Source organism: Nicotiana sylvestris, chromosome 6, assembly GCF_000393655.2.
Source record: "Nicotiana sylvestris chromosome 6, ASM39365v2, whole genome shotgun sequence".
NCBI lineage: Eukaryota > Viridiplantae > Streptophyta > Magnoliopsida > Solanales > Solanaceae > Nicotiana > Nicotiana sylvestris.
The window spans coordinates 59,218,381-59,239,176 of NC_091062.1; positions in this window are offsets into that span (position 1 = coordinate 59,218,381).

Genomic DNA, 20,796 nt, shown 5'->3' on the forward strand with positions numbered 1-20,796 from the left:
TATATTTTGACATAAGTTTCAATGCATTTATGAATGTAACTTATAATGACCTTTGCTAACTTTTGTTCCACAACTCGCTTGACTTCAAAAGATAACACAAGACTATCATACGACTAAAATAACTCATAACATAACCTCCTTATCATATTTAGCACCCTAGTCTCACCCCAAAAGTACATGTTATAATATTCTCAACTTGTCGACTTTCGACGAAGGTTATTTTTTAAAATTCATTTAGCTTCTTAGTCTTCCAACCCTCTTGGTACTTGTGGTTCATGATCTTAAGTATTTAATACCTCCAAGTTAACATGATTAACTTACTTTATGTACTTTCAAAGATATTCTCATTTCTAAGCTTACATCAATTGACTTGCAACGTACTTTTACGTACGAAAACATGGGGTGTAACATGACCCCTTCAAAATCAAACTGATGAGGTTTATGAGGAAATGAATGAACTGATGGATCAAAATTCAAAGGAGTTTCACACTCGAATGGATTAGATCCCCCGCACACCACCAATACTAAAAGTTCTAGATTTGAAAAAACCACATAATTGCCGTTTAAACCAAGCGCAACACTAAAGAGGTTCATGATGCCGGGCATACCAAAATACGATAGGACTTCAGATCCACAGGGGCACATCACAACCTACACCACGGCTGCAAAGGGGAACCATTTAGCTCAACATGAGATCGAATCGGTCTCACTGGATAAGTTTGGTGATACCCTCACAAAGGGGGCCCTAACATGGTTTTCACCTTTACCTAAATATTCGATTGACTCTTTTGAGATGCTTGTAGATTCATTCATTAAGGCCCATGCCAGAGTAAGGAAGGTCCAAGCCAGAAAGGAAGAAATATTCAAGATTGCACAAGGTGAGTCTAAATTGCTATGAAAATTTGTGATCCAATTCTAGAAAGAGAGGATGATGTTACCGATTGTACTGGATGAGTGGGCAGCGGAGTAGTTCACAAAGGTTTGAATCAACAAAGCTCTGACTCCTCCTGAAAGTTGAAGGAAAGCCTGCTCGAATTCCAAGCAACCATATGGGCGGATGCCCATAATCGTTATGAGTCAAAAATAAAGATAGAGGACGATCAGCTTGGGTTCTCGGCATCAACCAAGGACAGGACCAAGACAAGAACTTAGACAAGTTTAAAAGCAACTTCGATGCAGATCGGCGGTCTTTTAAAGTTTGTTTCTTGCCGTATGAAAGAATCGAGGGACCAAGTAGAAAAGGGTTTCAGTCCTCAGATAGGTTCACGCCTGATAAAAGAACCGACTTTGGCCGAAACAGCAAGTCATTACAAGAATAAGAGGTACCAAGGGCTCGGGACTCCACATAACCTATGTTATCAGATTACAACTTCAAAATCAGTTTAGTGGAGTTGGAATCAGCGATGAGGAATATTAATGAAGCATGATTCTCGAAGCCAATTAGATTCGATCCCAGCTAGAGGAATCCCAACTTGTGGTGCGAATATCATGAGACTCATGGCCATAGAACTGGGGACTGTCGGCATCTACATGAAGAGTTGGCGACATTATTGAATAATGGCCATCCTAGGGAATTTTTAAGTGATCGAGCCAAGAACAACTATGGCAGAAGCTGGGGCAATGCAGAGCCTTCAAAGAGGGCAGAAAACTCCCCTCGTTTGAACGTCAACATGATTTTCGGAGGGAACAAAATCAATGATGTAACCTTCTCGGCATCCAAGAAAACAAAAATATTGGTAACTCACAACAAGAGACTTCAGGAAGTTGCAGAAGATGATATCACCTTCATGGAAGAAGATGCTAACGGACTTCTTCTTCCATATAATGATGCTCTGGTAATCTCTCTTAATGTTTTAAATTTCAAAATTAAGATTGTTTTGGTTGACCCAAGAAGCTCAACCAATATTATCTAATGGAGAGTGCTAGAGCAAGAAAAGATGACTGGAAGCATCATACCAGCGACAAAACTCTTAGCTGGATTCAACTTGACAAGTGTGACAACCCGAGGAGAGATCCTGCTGCCCACGAACGCCGAAGGGGTAATCAAGACCACCTTATCCAAAGTGGTCGATGGAGACATGGGCTATAATGTAATCTTTGGGAGGTCGTGGATACACTAGATGAAGGCCGTACCTCGACATATCACTAGTAATTGAAATTTCCAACACGGGAAAGGGTGAAGCAGATAAAAGGGGACCAACCGACAGTAAGGGATATGAACGCAGTAACAATTTCCAGCAGCAAGGGTAAAGAGCCTAGCAAATAGCAATTACAAGAACCAATGCCTTCTCCCTTTCCTAACGAAGATGATAATGGAGAGGAGTCATCAGAATCCCACCAGGTTTCGGGATACTTTCAGGTACCGAAGGAGATAGATGCGACAAAGTCAACCGTAGAGGAACTCGAGCAAGTGTCCTTATTCGAAGAATTCTTGGAGAGGAAGTTTCACCTAGGGATAGGATTAAACCCCGAGCTCAAGTTAGGGATTATAAATTTTCTTAAAACTAACGTCGACTGTTTTGCGTGGTCGCACTTGGATATGACAGGTATCCCATTAGAGGTAGACATGCACAAGCTAAGCCTGGATCCTAATTTCTCACCGGTAAGCAAAAGAAATACCGGATAGTGGAGGTCCGGAACAAGTTTGTTAAAGAAGAGGTAACGTGATTACTCAATATTGGTTCCATACGAGAGGTAAAATACCAGAATGGTTAGCCAATGTAGTTGTATTACCAAAAAAGAGTAACACGTTTAGAATGTGCGTAGATTATAAGGATTTAAATAAGGCATGCCCTAAAAACTCGTTCCCACTGCCAAATATTGATCAAATGATTGATGATATAGCCGGGCATGAGTTAATGAGTTTCCTTGATACTTACTCTAGGTACAATCAAATCAAGACTAATCCGAAGGATCAAGAAAAAACTTCTCTCATAACAAACTTTGGCACATATTGCTATAATGTGATGCCATTTGGGCTAAGAATGCTGAAGCCACTTATCAGAGGCTCGTTAACAAAATGTTCGAAAATCATATGGGAAAAGCAATGGAGGTATACATTGATGATATGTTAGTCAAGTCTTTGAATGCTGGAGATCATTTGAAACACCTCCAAGAAACTTTTGATATCTTGAGAAAGCATAACATGAAACCCAGCCTGGAAAAATGTGCGTTCGGGGTTGGTTCCAAAATATTCTTGGGGTTCCTGGTCTTGCAAAGAGGGATCGAGGTAAATCCCGACAAAATCAAAGATATCGAGGACATTCTGGACCAACTAACAAATGTAAAGGAGGTATATAGGCTGACTGAATGATTGGCATCCCTAAGTAGGTTCATCTTGATATCCTCTGAAAAGTGCCATCACTTTTTTCACTTCTAAAAAAGACGAACAATTTTGAATGGACTCCAAAATGCCAGGCCTTGAAATATCTAAAAAGGTACCTATCAAGCCCCCCGTTACTGTCAAAACCGAGGGAAAACGAGCAGTTGCTAATATATCTAGCGGTGTTGGAAGTAGCGGTAAGTGTCTTTTTAGTCCGAGAAGAAGAAGGTACACAACTTTCTATTTATTATGTTAGCAAAATATTATTGGGAGTAGAAACTCGCTATCCGCACCTTGAAAAGCTGGCCTTAACTCTTGTAGTTGCCTCTCGAAAGATTAGGCTTTATTTTTAGTGCCACCTGATAGTTGTTGTGAAAACCTTTCCCTTAAGGAAAGTCCTTCACAAGCCTGAGTTGGTAGGCCGTTTGGCTAAATGGGTAGTCGAAATTAGTGAGTTTGACATTGGGTACAAACCCAGGACTGCGATCAAGTAACAAGTTTTGGCCGACTTTGTGGCCGATTTCAGTCCCAGGTTAATGTCCTTGGCTGCTAAGGAAGCAGTACTGATGTCAGAAACGGGATTAGGATTCTGGACCTTATTTACAGATAGAGCTTTCAACCTAAAAAGGTTTGGTCTCGGGATAGTTCTAGTCATGTCCTTGGGAGAAACCCTGAGGTAGGCCATTAAGATTGTTCCATTAGCTAACAATGAAGCCGAGTATGAGTCTTTGTTGCAGGACTTGAACTAGCTCGGGGACTCGCTCCGAGGTCATCGAGATAAAGTGCGATTCCCAGCTGGTAGTAAATTAAGTATACGGAATTTTTGACACATAGGAAGAGCCATGCAGTAGTATGTGAACAAGGTTCAGGCATTACTCGCATGGTTCAGGGAATGGTCAATCATACACATTCCAAGGGAAAAAAATGTGGAAGCAGATGCATTAGCCAATTTGGGGTCATCTACAGAGATGAAAGGATCTAACTCTGGTACAGTTGTTCAATTTCTGCACTCGATATTGGATGTGGATGGTTACTACAAGGTCAATTCAACTAGTTTAGTCTGGGACTAGAGGAATGAGTTCGTCTAATACCTTCGGCATGGCAAGTTACCCGAAGACCCGAAGGCATCCCGTGCAGTACGAACCAAAATAGCTCATTACTCCCTCGTAGATGGGCAGTTATATAGAAGATCATACCAAGGACCATTGGCCCAATTTTTGGGAGCCGGAGGCAGACTACGTGATGAGGGAAGTCCACGAAGGAATTTGACTGAACCATTCTTGTGCAGATTCGTTAGTTCTAAAGCTAGTTAAGGCATGTTACTATTGGCCCCGGATGGAGCAGGAAGCAAAGGCATTCATTCAGAAGTGCGACAAATGTCAATGCCATGAAAAGTTGGTACATCAACTAACAGAACTCTTGCATTCGGTATTATCCCCATGGCCGTTCATGAAATAATCGACATAGTCGGTCCTCTGCCACCGGGCCCCGAAAAGGTAAGGTTTCTTTTGGTTTTAACTGACTACTTCACTAAACGGGTTGAGGGAGGTCTTTACCAGAAGATTGACTAATGCGAAGTGGTTGACATCGTATGGGACCACATATTGCCGATCTGGAATACCGAGGGAGATTGCTTGTGACAATGGGCCGCAGTTCATATGCTCAAAAGTCATTTTTTAAGAATATTTGAATATCAAGAGGATTACATCTTCACCGTACCATCCAAGTGCTAACGGACAAGCGAAATAAAAAATAAGGTGATTATCCAGAACCTTGAAAAGAAGCTAGAAGCTGCTAAAGGCAAATGGCCCGAAGAGCTACCGAATGTGCTATGGGCATACTGAACAATGGAGAAGTCGAGCACGGTATAAAAACCTTTCTCTCTCATATATGGCGTGAAAGCTCTGATACCGGTAGAAGTAGGGGAACCAATTTTAAGGTTTTCTCGATCAAATGAAGAAGCAAATAATGAAGCATTGTTGGTGAGGCTGGACTTGCTAGACGAACACATGGACTTGGCGTACGTGAAGATGGTGGCTTAGAAGCAGAGGATGGAAAGATGTTATAATCGCATGACCAATATCTGTTACTTCAAAGTAACATACTTGGTTTTGAGGAAAGTGACTCAGAACATTCCTGAAGTCAACACCAAGAAACTGGGACTAACATGGGAAGGCCCTTACCGGGTTTCAGCTATAACGGGTAAAGGGTCGTATGAGTTGGAAAATCAAGATGGATTCAAATTACCTAGCAATTGGAATGTGACTCACCTCAAAAGGTATTACTGCTGATAGATCCTATCAATACTGAAAGTATGTGTTGCACTCTTTTTTCCTTCATCCAGTTTTTGTCCCAATTGGATTTTTCTAGCAAGGGTTTTAACGAGCCAACAAGGAAAAGCATACTATGCAAGAGAGTGACATCATTAAAGGAAAGACCTTTAAATATCAAGGCGTGGAATTCACATCTGATGACTATGAAATATTCATATATTATATACTTAAAAATAAATTATTTTAAATAATATATATATATATATATATATATATATATATATATATATATATATATATATATATATATATATATATATATATAATATGTCAATTATCTGTATTTTCTAATAGTATTTTGGAGGAAATAAAAATATCATGATAAAGCAAATAAAGGAATAAAAAGAGACCACGAGGCATCATAGCAATAGAAGCACAAAGCATCATGGCAAAAGAACCACGAGGCATCGTGGCACCTTATGAGATTTGATTTCTGCAAAAAAAATGTCATATTTTGAAAGGAGAGGGGGATCATACGTGCCTAATTAGCAACTTTTCTCTAGCTTTGGTCTTTACTTCTTTCTTTATCTCTTTCACTTTCCTCTTGTAGTTTTTGAATTTTCTAAGAGTGTTGATAGTATTTTAAGAATATCTTTCTTTGTGAGATTTAAAGACTCCATAATGGAGTAATCTCTTTTGTCGGGATAGTTGATGAAGCTCGATATCGTTATAATATTAATCTTAATTTTACTACATGCTTGACCTGAAACGTTCTAATTATATTTTGATATTGTGCTGGAATATTAGTTTTAATTAATTATTATCACTTCTATCTATTTATTCTCCAAAGTTACTTGTATGTCAATTTTGTAATTCTTACGAAGCAAAATTAACATATGATAACAGTTGGGTAAAATAATAGAGTAAGAGTAATTCTCTTTAAGATATCATTCCAAGTCTGTAATCTTGCTTACTTCCATTCTAATTCTCACGGAGGAGTTGTAGTTGGCAAGATTATTGATTTTTAGTAAAAAGTAATCGCAAGAGGTTTTTGCTATCTTTTAGCACAATTCAGGCAAGAAAATTATTTCAGTTTAATCGTCACGAGTCATATATCAATTGATTTACATAACCTCACGGAGTGTTATTAATTGATTATTTTTAGTGAGCAAAATATAATTGTATTAGCAATAAACAGTTATTCCTAAGAGAAATACATGTAAAAGCTAAGATTTTATTATTATCATGCTATCGAGTGAATTCAATGATTCCCAACTCTCTTTAAATATAAATCTTCCGAAAGTTATTTTATTTCAACTTAAGCAATTTAAATTTTCAACAAACAAAATTTCATCAATTTGATTCTCTCAAATAGTAGTAAGAATATTATATGTTTGTAGCTAGATTCTCCAATCTCTATGGGACGATATCATAAACTATTATATAATTTGACAGAGTACGAGTAGCAAGATCTTATACGCATTGGCCTCGTCAAATTTTTGGCGCCATTGCCGGGGATTGGCATACATCTACTTCAGATTAAATATTTTATTACTAATTTGAGAACTTATTATAATATTTTTTTCTTCTCATTATAATTACTACCAACTATTTTTATTAAATCCCTTAGTATATCTAATACAATTAGACTATTATCAGTACTTTACTAACCAAAAAAAAATAAATATACTATAATCAATACTTTCAAAGTCTCGCACACTATTAATTGCCCTTTTATATATTATCGTTGTAATTTTAGATACTATATTTTCTTGTCATAGTTTACTTGCTGCGTCATTTTTATATATCTATTTTATTTCAAGTGTGGTATAATATTACTATTATTTATAAATAATAAAATTATTGTACTAATATATTTTTTTCCCTTTAACGCCTATTTTTTTTATCATCTTTGCAATCTTTTATTATTGTTGTTATTATTACTATTATTATTATTATTATTTATTGCTATTATTATTATTTTAGGAACTAATTTTCTTTACTTTGTGAATTTCAAATAGTTTATGACCCGCTCTTCTACAAAAGAGTTGGCAAGTTACGATCCTGAAATTGAAAGATCTCTTCGATCGCGCAGGAAAGGACAAACATCTTCTCAAACAATAGCTTGTGAAGAAATGGAGAATCAGGAAGTAGAAAATATCAATCCACGTGAAGTACCACCACTAGTCCAAATAGAGGATCAATTTAATGAAGTGGTGCCAAGACCAGCAAACAGAATCCTAAGGGATTATGCTAGACCTGACCACTTCAACTGTGAATCTAGTGTCAGGAAGCCCCCATTGGCAGCCAACAACTTTGAAATCAGGACCGGCCTGATTCAAACGATCCAACAATCTTGTATCTTTGCCGAAGATTCAAGTGAAGATCCACATAGTCATCTAATTGATTTTCTAGAACTAGTTGAAACTGGTAAGTATAGTGGAGTATCCCCAGAAGCAAGTAAATTAAGGCTGTTTCCTTTTTCTTTAAAAGGAGATGCTAACACTTGGTTGCGAAGTTTGCCTCAAGGATCAATTACCACATGGGACCAAATGACTCAGAATTGTTTTAAATAAATACTTTTCCCCTGCTAAAACCACAAAGTTAAGGCAAGACATATCTAATTTCTTGCAGACTGACACATAGTCAGTTTATCAAGCTTGGGAAAGGTTAAAAGCAATGTTAAGAAAATGTCCACACTACGATATTCCTGAACATATGCAGTTGTATATTTTTTATCACGGGCTAAAACCCTCTTCTAGAAATATGATAGATGCAGTCGCAAGAGGTTTAGTAATGGAAAAAACAACAGAGGAAGCATACAATTGTTGACTGAAATTTCTGAGAATGCCATCCAATGGTCATCTGAGTGTATAATTATCAAGAAGGCTGCTACAGTAATCAGGCAGATGCTTTAAATACACTAACACAACAGATTGTTTCTTTGGCACAAAAGTTTGAATCTTTTCAGGTGAATACACAACAACCAAGCCAATCTGAAGTTTGCGACATGTGTGGAGGAAATCATCTAAACCATGAATGCCAAGCAATCCATCAAAATGTTGAACAATTCAATGTTATCGGCTACAAATCTTACCCTTTTTGGAAGTCCAATGGCACATAAACATCCTGGATTTCAATGGAGCAATCCAAATGGTGCCGAGAACTCTCAAAACTTTCAGAAACAACCTGTACAGGGTCCGCCCGGATATCAGAATTAAAATCGAGGGCAATTGAATTTTAAACCTTATCAGCAAGCAACCCCATATCAACAAAGGCCTCAACAAGCTCATCCAAGTCTTGATGACCTTATGTACAGGTACATTAAGGCCACTGATGAAAAGATAGAGAGTCAAACTTCTGCCCTTAAAAATTTAGAAATTCAGTTGAGCCAACTGACCACTCTTGTGTCAGAAAAGATTCAAGGTCCCTTATCAAGTAATATAGAGAAAAATCCAAAGGTGCACCTTAGGCCATCACCTCACGGTCAAGTAAGGAGTTGGATGAACCCTATGCAGACCGATCAGGACAACAGGTAGACAAGGGTAAGAATGTTGAAACACCCTCTAAACCATCAGAAGAGAAAGAAGTCAAGAAAAAAGAAGAAAACAATATTGAAAAATTAACTCCTCTCCCTGTGACTATTCCCTTTCCACAAAAAATGAAAAGAGAAAAGATTGACAACCAATTTGCAAAATTTTTGGAAATTTTAAAACAAATTCACATCAATATTACTTTTACTGTTGCTTTGTTACAAATGTCTTCATATGCCAAATTTTTAAAGGAAATTTTGTCAAGTAAAAGAAAATTAGAAGAAGTTTCTGTGCTAATGCTTACGGAAAAATGCAGTGCTATACTTCAAAAGAAGCTACCACAAAAACTTGGTGATCCAGACAGTTTTACAATTCCATGCACTTTGGGAGGAGTATATTTTGAAAAAGCACATTGTGATTCTGGAGCTTCAATAAATTTGATGCCATTTTCTATCTTTAAAAAGTTAGATCTTGGTGAAATAAAAGACACAAGTGTTTCTCTTCAGTTTGCAGATCAAAGTACTAAGAAACCTAAGGGAATAATTGAAAATGTACTCGTAAGAGTAGATAAGTTTGTTTTCCCTGTAGATTTTATAGTGCTTGAAATGAAAGAATGTCCTAATGAACCAATAATTTTAGGCAGACCATTTCTTACTACAGGAAGAGCAATTATAGATGTTCATCAAGGACAATTAATTTTAAGAGTTGATGAAGAAAGAGTCATATTTGATATGCAAAAGATACTAAGATATTCAGGAGATGAAATATCATCTTCATGTTTTTTAATTGACATGATTAGTTATCTTACAGATGAATTCAAAGATGATTAATTAATTCCAGATTCAATGGAAAGATGCTTGGTCAAATCAGGCACCACACAGCCCACCATCAGAAAAGAAGCTGAAATATTGGACAAAGATTCAGAAGAAGAAGAGATGAAATCCGAAAAATTTCAATAAAAAATTGAACTCAAAACTCTCCCTTCTCATTTGAAATAAGTTTATCTTAAGCAAGAATTATTTCCAGTAATTATTTCATCTTCTCTTACTGCAGAACAAGAAAATAGTTTGATTAAAGTATTGAAAGCACACAAAGGAGCCTTGGGGTGGACTGTAGAAGATATTAAAGGGATTAGTCCGACTATTTATACACACAGAATCCTTATGGAGGATAGCTAAAAGCCAATAGTCCAGCCGCAAAGAAGATTGAATCCAGCAATGCAGGAAGTAGTGAAAAAAGAGATCGTAAAGCTGTTGGCAGCAGGTATTATATACCCCATTTCTGACAGCCCGTGGGTAAGTCCCGTTCAGGTAGTACCAAAGAAAGGAGGTATGAAAGTTATAAAAAATAAAAAATAATGAGCTCATACCTACCAGGACTGTTACAGGATGGAAAGTCTGTATTGGTTACAGACGTCTCAATGATGTCACTAGAAAAGATTATTTTCCTTTGCCATTTATTGATCAAATGTTGGAAAGAATTGCAGGATATGATTTTTACTGTTTTCTTGATGGCTACTCAAGATATAATCGGATACCAATCGCACCAGAAGATCAATATAAGACAACCTTCACATGCCCTCATGGAACATATGCCTATAGGAGAATGCCATTTGGTCTGTGCAACGCCCCTGCTACATTTTAGTATTGCATGTCGGTAATTTTTGCTAACATGACTGACAAATTTCTTGAAATTTATATGGATGATTTTACACTATTTGGCAAAATATATAAGGATTGTCTTAACCATTTGACCTTAGTTCTTAAAAGATGTGAAGAAACAAACTTAGTTCTTAATTGGGAAAAATGTGATTTTATGGTTACGGAAGGAATTGTTTTAGGACATAAAATCACTGCTAAAGGGATAGAAGTTGATAAGGTAAAAATTAATTTTATAGCAGGATTACCCCCTCCCACAACTGTGAAAGGAATTAGAAGCTTTCTAGGTCATGCAGGTTTTTACAGACGATTCATAAAAGACTTCTCAAAAATTTCAAAACCGCTGACTAACCTCTTGATGAAAGTCACTAAGTTTGATTTTTCAGGTGACTGTGTGAAAACATTTGAAACCCTTAAGGAAAAGTTATCAACTGCACATGTAGTTGTGTCCCCTGATTGGAACCAACTTTTTGAGGTCATGTGTGATGCTAGTGATACAACAATTGGAGCTGTTTAGGCCAAAGAAGGGATAAGATTTTTCATCCCATTTACTATACTAGTAGGACATTGAGTGAGACACAAGTGAATTATGCCACGACAGAAAAAGAGTTACTAGAAGCAGTGTTCGCTTTTGATAAGTTTCGCTCCTATTTGATAGGAACTAAAGTCGTCGTTTTTACTGATCATGCATCTTTAAAATACCTCTTAGCTAAGAAATATGCTCGACCTAGATTATTAAGATGGATTTTACTTCTGCAAGAATTTGACCTTGAGATAAAGGACAAAAAAGGGACAGAGAACCAAGTAGCTGACCATTTGTCTAGATTAGAAAATCCCCCCCCCCTTTTGAGTTTAATGGGATAAAAGAAAAATTTCCCGATGAACATATTTTTTCAGTTGACACAATTATGACTCAACCACCCTGGTTTGTAGATATCGCGAATTACTTGGTTGGAAAGTGGATACCGCAAGATTTCTCTTACCAGCAAAGAAAAAAGCTTATATCTAATGCAAAGTATTATCTGTGGGATGAAACTTACTTATTCAAAATTTGTGCAGATAATATCATTAGAATGTGTGTACCTGAAGAAGAGATGAATAAAATTCTATATCACTGTCATGATGGAGCAATTGGAGGACATTATGCAGCAAATCAAACAGCTTTTAAAGTTTTAGAAGCTTGATTCTTCTGGCCCACACTCTTTAAAGATGCCCGAGCATATGTAGCACAATGTGACAGGTGTCAGAAAACAGGTAATATCACCAAGAGAGATGAGATGCCACTGCAATCAATACAGGTATGTGAAATATTTGATGTTTGGGGAATAGATTTTATGGGTCCTTTTCCTTCTTCTCACTCTTTTGAATATATCCTTGTGGCTGTGGATTACGTGTCAAGATGGGTTGAAGCCATCCCCAAAAGAAAGAATGATGCTCGTATAGTGTGAAATTTTCTTAGAAAAAATATTTTTACCAGATTTGGCACACCGCGAGTCATCATTAGTGACCAAGGAACTCATTTCATCAATAGGCAATTTTCTGCTTTACTGTCAAAATATAATGTGACTCACAAAACAGGAACACCATATCATGCTCAAACGCAAGGGCAAGTTGAGGTTTCCAACCGTGACTTAAAAAGAATTCTTGAAAAACGGTTGGAATCTCAAGAAAAGACTGGGCTTTAAAATTAGATGATGCATTATGGGCGTACCGAACGACTTTCAAAATGCCAATTGGAACATCTCCATATAGATTAGTCTTTAGAAAAGCTTGTCATTTGCCCGTAGAATTGGAACATAAAGCTTTTTGGGCATTGAAAACACTGAACTTTGATTTAACCTCTGCTGGTAAAATTTTTTTATTCAGGTTAATGAATTGGAAGAACTGAGATTGGGAGCCTATGAAAAATGCTAAAAAATTTAAATAAAAAACAAAAATATGGCATGACAAGTTGATCCGACCAAAGAGTTTCAAAATTGGAGATCAGGTGCTTCTTTACAATAGCCGACTTAGGTTATTCCCAGGAAAATTAAAATTCAGGTGGACGGACCCTTACAATGTTATAGGTGTTACTCCATACGGGGCAATTGAAATTCAGAAAAATGGAGGAGACAAGTTTAAGGTAAATGGCCACAGGCTAAAATTGTACTATAGAAGACATTTTGAACAACATCCATCGGGTACTTGGACAGACTGATGAATTCTGCAATTAATAAGTCGAGCTGACGACGTTAAACTCAGAACTAAGATACAAAACCCGTAGCCATTGAGGGAGAAGCAGTGGAGCCTCATAAGACCGACATAGATTTGGGTAATTAAATGCTTATCAATTGATCTGGTCAATATCCAGGTTATTGTACAACTAGAACATCTCATGAAGGCCTCTACAAAAATATAGTCACTTGTGCAGGAGTAAATCCATGGTGATCGGTATGCCTAAGTAACTGGTTGATTAACTATTTAATGAATCAATTCAAAATATTGGCACAAGTAAATTTGTTGGTTTATATTTAAACCAGAACCAAATGACTGATAAGGTCTTAAATTAGTCTATTACATATAAAAACATGTGTTGTCACACACTCTTTCAAGTTTTTTCTTCTCTCTCCATATATATATATATATATCTTTTATTTTATTCTTAATTGTTGTTCTTGTACAATATTAAAGTTTTAAAATAAAAGTTTACATATTTTTCAAACATAATTTTTTTCATTTATGCCATATAATGTCACGACCCGGATTTCCCACCTCGGGAGTCATGATGGCGCCTACTAATGTGAGCTAGACAAGCCAATTATTGAATCATCTACCTTTTTACCAATTTTATTCTCTTTAACAATTACGAAAAAATAACACTTAAACAACGGAATATAACATAAGCGGAAGAAAACAATAAGCCATCTGACCATGAATATCTATTACAACTGTTGAAGTCTCGACTACCCAGAACTGGTGTCACAGTTTCTCAGACGGTCTAAGAATACTACAAATAAAGGTCTGAGAAAATTAATTACAACAATGTCTCTGGAAATGCATGTAAGAAACAGGAAAGTAGATAGAAGGAGACGCCAAGGCCTGCGGATGCCTACAGGACTACCTTGGGTCGCCTGATGAACAAGAATCAGCAATCTCACTGCGGTCCGAAGTCCACAATACTGGGGTCTGCAAAAAAGAGTGCAGAGTGTAGTATCAACACAACCGACCGCATGTGCTGGTAAGTGCCTAGCCTAACCTCGGCGAAGTAGTGATGAGGCTAAGACCAGACTACCAAATAAACTTGTACATTCAAATATATACAACGGAAAAGAAAAATACAAAAATAAACAAGTAAAGTTGGGAGGGGGAAACATGCTTCGGAGAATAGCAGGTAAAACAGAATATAAAGAGAATTATTAAGGAATCAAAGCCACCTACTAACAAGAAAAAGGGAACAAAGGCAGATTTTACTTTCTTTTCATATCTCGTGGCAGGCGTGCCACCCGCTCCAATTTCACCTGTGTTGTGATAGGCGTACCACCCGCTCCCATTTTATTATATCTTGTGGTAGGCGTACCACCCGTTCCCATTTCATTATATCTTTGTTGCGGCGTGCAATCCGATCCACATATAATATTGTTGCGGTGTGCAACCCGATCCATATATAATATTGTTGTGGTGTGCAACCCGATCCACATATAATATTGTTGCGGCGTGCAACCCGATTCATATATAATATTGTTGTGGCATGCAACCCGATCCACATATAATATTATTGTGGCATGCAACCTGATCCACATATAATATTGTTGCGGCGTGCAACCCGATCCATATATAATATTATTGCAGAGTGCAACCCGATCCATATATAATATTTACAATTATAACGAGAGTCCCGACAAGAGATCAATAAGGTCTACACTATCCCGGCAAGGGATTCGACAGTATAAGCAATCACGTCCCGGCAAGGGAGAAATAGCTATAACCAAACTTGATACCGCACCTAACTACCTCAGCTATAACCAAACTCGTTACAACATCTAACCACCCCAGCAATAACTAAACTCGTTACAACATCTAACCACCTCAGCTATAACCAAACTCGTCACCACACCTAACTACCTCAGCTATAACCAACCTCATTCCGACACCTAACTACCTCAGCTATACCCATAATCCCTACCCAACACAAAGAATCATCAAACTAAGCATCCATAATATCAATTAAGAACACAATGCAAGGGAACCACAATTCAACAATAGCCCGGCAAGGGGGCAACATAATGATCTCTTCTCTTTCTCACTCTTACTTCACAATTCACTTTACAACTCGAGCCAATGCTCTAGAGTTTCAATTATCACTTATACTTTCACAATTTCGCTATACAACTTGAGCCAACGCTCCTCAATGTTCATAGGTCACAATTCTTTTCACAAACTTTATACAGCAATTAGAAATCTTCACCAAGGCATGAATAATACAACAAAATCATGAAAAATCACAATATAAGACTCACGGTCATGCTTGACACCAACGTATAGATACTCGTCCCCATGCCTATACATCGTACTCAACAAGAAACAAATAGCAAATAGGACACAACTCCTAGTCCCTCAAACTAAGGTTAGACCAAACACTTACCTCGATGCCTCGAACACAACTCAAGTTTCAATTATAGCTTTACCCCTTGATTCTACCACCAATTTGCTCGTAGCTAGTCACAAGTTACTTAATTACATTAATAAATACTAAATGAATCAATTTGAATGCATGAAAACAAATTTTCCAAGGTTTTACCCAAAAAGTCAAAAATCGCCCCCAGGCCCACATGGTCAAAACCCGAGGTTCGAACCAAAACCCGATTACTCATTTTCCCGCGAACTCAAATATATAATTTCTTTTGAAATCGGACCTCAAATTGAGGTCCAAATCCCCACTTTTTGAAAAACCTAGGTTCTACCCAAAACACCCAAATTCCCCCATGAAAATCATTGATTTGAAGTTGAAATCATATTAAAAGATGTTAATGATTGAAGAAAACTAGTTAAAAATGACTTACAATTGATTTGGAGAAGAAAGGTTGTTTGAAAAATCGCCTCTTATGTTTTTGGGGTTTTGAAAAATGAAAAATAACTGAAAATCTCGTCTAAATATACTGCCATCGGATGCCCTGTGTGGACCACACAAAATCAACCGCGGCCGCACAGGCCTCCCTGTGTTCTACAGTAATAGGTCTTAGTATTTTGGCCATAGATTTCTCTACAAATGTCCAAATTGTGATTTTTGTACCTTTCTGGAAACTAAATACGAAGGACTACAACTTTCATTTTTTAATCATCTCACAATTCCTTATGGATCAAAAGATATAAGCTTCCGAAGTCAGACCAGTGAAGTATTCTTCACCGCGGACCACACCAAAACTAGTGCGGCCGCACAAGCTCTTCTGCGGCAGCAGTCCATATCGTGCGGACCGCACTGGCCTGTTCAGAGGTCCTCCACCTCTCTGAGCCTGCAATAGCTCAGTTTTTAAGCCTAAGACACCCCGAAACCTGCCCGAAACTCACCCGAGCCCTCGGAACTCCAAACCAAGCGCACACAGAACCTCAAAAACATCCTACGGACTTATTCGTATAATCAAATCATCAAAATGACATCATGAACATCAAATTAAATCTCGAGATCAATGAAATTTTCTCAAAACTTCTTTAAACATCAATTTTGCGATTTAAGTCCGAATCATGTCATATGACATCCGTTTTCACCAAATTCCACAAAAATATCTTAAATCATATATAAGACCTATACCGGGCGTCGGAACCAAAATACGGGCCCGATACCATCATGTTCTAAGTAAATTTAATTTCAATTTTCCTTAAACAATTTTAGAAAATAATTTCCTTTAAAAATTGATTTCTCGGGCTTGGGACCTCGGAATTCGATTCCGGTCATACACCCAAGTCCCATATTTTCCTACGGACCCTCCGGGACTGTCAAATCATGGGTCCGAGTCCGTTTACCCAAAACGTTGACCGAAATCAAATTTATTCATTTTACAGTCAAAACTTATCATTTTTCACAAATTTTCACATTTAAGCTTTCTGGCTACGCACCCGGACTGCGTACGCAAATTGAGGTGACTCTAAATGAGGTTTTCAAGGCCTCAAAAATACAAAATTTAATTTACAGCAAGTGAAAAAGGTCATCACATATAACTTCCAAGTTTGTGATTTTATTTTTGTGAAGGCAAGAATGAGTATCTCCAAATTTGAGAAAGTGTTGGATGAGAAGCATTATGATCTCAACAGGTAGAATCAATAAAATTCTGCTAGAACTTGCCCCAAATGTCTATCAAGGTGAAATTCTAGACAACACTATTTTTAGAATAAAATTAGGCTTTCTTTGACACCCTTTTTAGCCTATCTATTTTTAACCACAAATATTTATATTTTACCTTTTAGCACCCAACTTTGAGCCAAAGAAAAAAAGAAAAGAGGGATAAACCAAATTTTATTGATACACCATATTGGTTTATCCTACAAAAAGATCGATACTACTCATTCCGGGTATAGTTGAGAAAAAAATGATTATTAAAGCAAGCGATGAAGGAATACTTGTGGAGTAAATGTTCTATTTCACTCTAAAAAAAAGGGAAAAAGAAAAAGAAAACAATGTGTATATATTTGTAGAATAAATTCTTGGTTCAAGAAGCTTGAATTTAAGGAATCTATTGAGAGAAATGATGACTTAAGTGATATTAATTATGGAATTAGAGGCTAGGACCTTTAGCTCAATCTCTAGTGTTATTTTCTTTGTGTTGAGTTGTACATAGTTACTTTGGTAAAATAATCAGCTCTCATAATAAAGCTGGATGGAACAAAGCCACTACCAATAAATCCTTTTACCTTACCAGCATTAAGCCTATCATTACAAGCCTGAAAAAGTCCTAAATTAATTTTAGAAATTAGTGTTGATTCTACATTAGTGGAGACTGACATGAAGGGCAAGCTTATGGATAAAATTTGAGAAACTCGAAATTGTGATCATAATATTATTAATCTCAAAAGGTTCATCAAAAGAGGAGTTGAAAGTTTTTGGCAAACAAAAGCAGAAGCAGAAATAAGGTATAAATTTGGTGACTTGAAAAACTTATAGGTTTTGAATTTTATGTGAAATTTTACTTTTCTACTCTACAAGAAACAATAATTATTAATAAAATTACTGCCTCGAGGACGAGCAAAGATTCAAGTGCGGGGAGTTTGATGACTATAAAATATTCATATATTATATACTTAAAAATAAATTATTTTAAATAATATATATATATAATATGTCAATTATCTGTATTTTTCTAATAGTATTTTGCAGGAAATAAAAATATCATGATAAAGCAAATAAAGGAATAAAAAGAGACCACGAGGCATAATGGCAACAGAAGCACGACGCATCATGGCAAAAGAACCACGAGGCATCGTGGCACCTTATGAGATTTGATTTCTATAAAAAGGATGTCATATTTTGAAAGGAGAGGGGGATCATACTGCCTAATTAGCAACTTTTCTCTAGCTTTGGTCTTTACTTCTTTCTTTATCTCTTTCACTTTCCTCTTGTAGTTTTTGAATTTTCTAAGAGTGTTGATAGTATTTTAAGAATATCTTTCTTTGTGAGATATAAAGACTCCATAATGGAGTAATCTCTTTTGTTGGGATAGTTGATGAAGCTCGATATCGTTATAATATTAATCTCAATTTTACTACATGCTTGACCTGAAACGTTCTAATTATATTTCGATATTGTGCTGGAATATTAGTTTTAATTAATTATTATCACTTCTATCTATTTATTCTCCAAAGTTACTTGTATGTCAGTTTTGTATTTCTTACGAAGCAAAATTAATATACGATAACTATTGGGTAAAATAATAGAGTGAGAGTAATTCTTTTTAAGCTATCATTCCAAGTCTGTAATCTTTCTTACTTCCATTCTAATTCTCACGGAGGAGTTGTAGTTGGCAAGATTATTGATTTTTAGTAAAAAGTAATCGCAAGAAGTTTTTGCTATCTTTTAGCACAATTCAGGCAAGAAAATTATTTCAGTTTAATCGTCACGAGTCATATATCAATTGATTTATATAACCTCGCGGAGTATTATTAATTGATTATTTCTTAGTGAGCAAAATATAATTGTATTAACAATAAACAGTTATTCCTAAGAGAAATACATGTAGAAGCTAAGATTTTATTATGATCACGCTATCGAGTGAATTCAATGATTCCCAACTCTCTTTAAATATAAAGCTTCCGAAAGTTATTTTATTTCAACTTAAGCAATTTAAATTTTCAACAAACAAAATTTTATCAATTTGATTCTCTCAAATAGTAGTAAGAATATTATATGTTTGTAGCTAGATTCCCAATCTCTGTGGGATGATATCATAAACTATACTAGAATTTGACAGAGTACGAGTAGCAAGATCTTATACGCATTGTCCTCGTCAACATCGATGGTGAATGACTATGTGGATGGTTATATAATCTTTGGTTCGGTGGCAAGCTTTTCCTTCCATCGCTATAAAGGGAATATTTAACCTTTCACAATTTGTTTCCACCGATGAAGCAAGACTTCCAGTGTTCTAATTCGCATACTTTGCATTCAAACACACTGGGGGGGGGATAGTATAAGATGCGTCAATAAGAATGCCACAAAAATCGGGGATTGCTAGAACCGGGAACAATAATGATTCATCAGGGTCGTGGAACTGCATGACCAGCCTCGTAGAAATAAGTTGTACAAGTTAGCCACATGTATTGGCAGTTTTTACTATAGTAAATGAATTCTTGTGTACTTTTAAAGATAGAAGGAATAAAATAAAGTCCTTTTATTTTTATCTTATTTCTGGTCCAAATGATGAGTTAATTTTATTGTTTGAAAGTTAATTAAAAACTTCAAATGCTTGTGCCGAAATGAATCGGAGACGTCCTCTTCAAGAGCACTGTAAACACAAGACGACCCTCTATTATGAAACCCTCATAGTAAAGGATTGATTCTGGAAGAATTTATGCCCGAAATCAAAAGCCGTCCGATGAAAATATATCCAAAGCTTTAACCAACTCAAAGCAAAAGAAATATATTTTGCACAACACTTAAGAAAAAAATTCTTTATTTATCAAAGTACCAAACTCAGTAAAAAGTTTGGCATAATTACAAAGTACAAAAAAAAAAGTCAAATAAGAGAAAAAAGAAACTAAGCATAATTGCCGCCGGAGCTAAAGAGGGAGAGAGATCTATGTTTTCCCTGATGGAGGACGGCGGATCAACTGTTAGTTCGGAGTCTTCATATTCATCTTCCTCAATCTTCGCTTTGTTCCCCGAATACTCAGAACCAATACTCGAGGAGTCAGTTGCAGAGGGCCGAGAGGAAAGGCGTTCACGAGCAGACAACTCCAGTTCTCGGGCCAGGGCAATACAATCATCTATATTAGCGATGCCCACTTTGGCCTCTTCCAAGGTTTTCCTCCTCATATGATATATAACATAAGTCTTCTAAAAAATGAGGCAATCCTCTTGGTCCTAGAGCCTCTCAATTTCGGCCTGAAGGCCGTCCATTTCGGATCTCAGGTCACTAAGGCGAGAATCGAGCTCAATATTTGTAGTTGAGTGAATCAGATTCTGATCCATGGCCCCTCTTGAGCCTTTCCTCCATTTTGGCCCTCTTCTCTTCGACAACATTGTCCTATTTAGTTTTGGAGTTTAATTCTGCCTTAATATTATTTATTTGCTCCGCGAAGGCAGACTCACACTCAGCAACAACAAGCATAACATCATGGAGCTCGACCCACTTAGCCTTAGCCTCTTGAAGTTGTTTGTGTAATTGAGTGGCTTCTTGGCTGTAGGCCATTTTGTCTTGTTCGCTTTACTGCAACTAAGCCTCAAGCTCGCCTATCTCGGTAGCTTTTGCCTCCAACACCGAGAGGCGCATATCAAGTTGGTTCCTTTCGTCCAACAGTTGATCCCGCTTGGAAGCGAGTCCTTG